This window comes from Trachymyrmex septentrionalis, unplaced genomic scaffold (assembly GCF_001594115.1).
Source record: "Trachymyrmex septentrionalis isolate Tsep2-gDNA-1 unplaced genomic scaffold, Tsep1.0 scaffold8, whole genome shotgun sequence".
Taxonomy (NCBI): domain Eukaryota; kingdom Metazoa; phylum Arthropoda; class Insecta; order Hymenoptera; family Formicidae; genus Trachymyrmex; species Trachymyrmex septentrionalis.
This window is the reverse complement of record NW_017305987.1, coordinates 4,607,473-4,610,202: the sequence shown is the minus strand read 5'-3', so window position 1 is coordinate 4,610,202 and position 2,730 is coordinate 4,607,473.

The window sequence follows — 2,730 nt, the reverse complement described above, 5'->3', positions numbered from 1 at the left end:
ATATATTTGTTATGATTCCAAAATAAAAATTTTATTCGAAATATCCTGTATATTATATATTTTATGTAATATAGTATATTATAATTATATATTATATATTATATTGTGTATGTGTGTGTATATTTTACATAGTCAATTTTTTGGGGGGAGAACAATTTCGGAAACGTTATCCGTTATTCAGAGTCATTCATATAATTATCGGTGTCGCGAAAATTGACGGTTTTGCAAAACGTCAAGTCGATGACAGGGATTCGTGATGAGAAAGAGAGAAGGAGAAAAAGGGGGGAGGGCATTGCCACGCCGCATACATGACTACAAACATATTCACCTATGTGCGCGCATACGTACCCCATAGTTTGACTCCAGCGCTAGACGCACAGGGGGACAGATGTCTACGGGGGGCAGGTGTACCCCAGTGGTGCGCGTGCCAACCAACCCCCTGCCGCGCCACCCATTCAAGACTATAATTTACTTGAAGAATGCCCGACCCAGCCAGGCATTCATCCCGGAGTGACGTGGGTCGTTTGCTTTAGGTTTAACAGTGAGGCTGTCGGTCGCGAGAAGCCGATCGCAGATCAGTACGATTGCCACCCGTGAATCTCGACGTCGGACATCGGCGAGACGTATCGTGCGTCTGTCAATAATAACGATGACATCGATGGATGCTTACCAAATTAGCATGAATTTTAAATGTAGAAGATTTAGAAGATAGATACTTGTAGGATAAAGATATACCTCAAATTTATTTAAATTGAGAAAACGATTTTGTTAAAATATCTAAAAATTTAGCTAGATATAAATATAACAATAATTTTGTTAAGTCATCAGAATAATTATATAGTACAAGTTGGTTGCTAGAATGCCAAAACTTTTTGCATCGTTCATTACATTATGCTTCAACGTCCTACATAATTTTGATATTTTAACAAAATTGTTTTCTGCATCTAGTCACATTTTTTTAATACTTTAGTAAAATTATTATTTTTTTCTATTTATATTAATATCTATTTGACTGTTCGCAATATTGCTCAAATTTAGATAACAAACAATACATTTTTGTAAATAGCCGTTTTGGTACATTTTTTTATCCCGTTCTTTAATCACATGTAAAACCGGGATTAAGTTCGCGCCAAAGCCTCGTCGGACAAATCATTGATTTAGCATTATTGTGAAGCAAGCGCGCGCGTTTTATTGGGCTGGTAGGATCGAGATTATGCAGGATTACACACACGCGCTGAAAGTATGTTTGATCTCTCGTCTCCTATCTGCGTGAGTTTTATTCGAATCGGAGGGGCTCATAGAAAAAGACAGTCTATTTAAACCCTACTAAAATAGGGCTTAGTAAACTCATTCAAAGAAACAAATGTATATTTATTTTACTTGCGCTTGACTTGACATTATGCTATCATCAATTTGAAAGATCAACATCAATTAAATTGAAAGTTAATTAATGCATATATGTTTATATTTTCGTGCTAATTAAAACCTTAAAATATCAAACACTATGATAAATTTAAATATACAAAAAATTATACAAATTAATATCGGCGTAATTAAAATTTGTAGCATTACTTAATACAACAATAATAAACAAAAATCGACTAAGGAACATTTTACACAAATAAATAAAGGCTTTATTCTAGTTTATTTATTTGTCGGTCCTAAAAAATAGTTCTAAACTTAAGCTGAGTACAGTATGATAAATTAAATTGACAAACAATTTAATGATGATGATTAATGATAATGAACATTATTAAAATTATTATATGAATTATTATCAATGTACTCTAATAGGAATATTTAGTATAACTTATCTGTTTCCATAGCGGCTATTTACAGTTACACGATGCTCTGTATTTGATCTGGAATTGGTCTTTAAAAGACTTACCTGTACAGATGATGGATAGAGTTTCCTTTTCATGGATAATTATTGAACCGCTGAACGGTTTTCCCTAACTGTTCAAATCATCCGCAAATAGTAACTTAATACAGTAACCAAGTACAGCCCTTCATTTTGAAATCGCTAACTATTGCTAGCAAATTAGTAATTTAATATCATATGTCGGCTCTTTTAAAGAGAAGAATTCAATAAGAAGAAGCTACTAGTTTTATTTCACGGGAACGTTGTTTTGTTCAATAGCGAAGCAACAGCTAGAAATCAACGATCAGTTGAGCATAAAATCTGGTCGACACACAAGTAAAATAGCATGAAGATGTTACTAAAGAAAAGAGACGTTTCAAAATGCATTAATCGCAAGTTGTTTGCGTCAAGGGATTCCGAATAAAGGAAATTAGTCTAACATGCATTTATATTCAATCTTATTGAACCAAACGTCAATAATGTTATTCCATATTTATTTAAGAATTCAGAATTAATGTTATTCTTCTGGTTCAGGTGACACGCAACGTTTGTCATTGTCAATGTTATCAGACGGTGAAAGTTGAAAATGAGGAAGGTGTGTTGCGCGTGAAGATCTTTTTAAATATATTCAATGTTATTTCTACACTTTGCACGGGTGCTGGTCCTATAAGCAGTCAAGTGGTAGTCGTAGCTCGTGCCCCACGCGGATCTCCATCCTCGTCGCACTCGCCACGCCGGGTACCACGAAATCCCGAATTCAGGGACTCCCTTTGCGGGGCCCCTCGTCATCCCCCTTCAGTCACTAGCTGGCAGCTCATTAAACACCCACAGCGCCCTTGGTCGCCCCTCGTCCTGATTTAACTATTGTT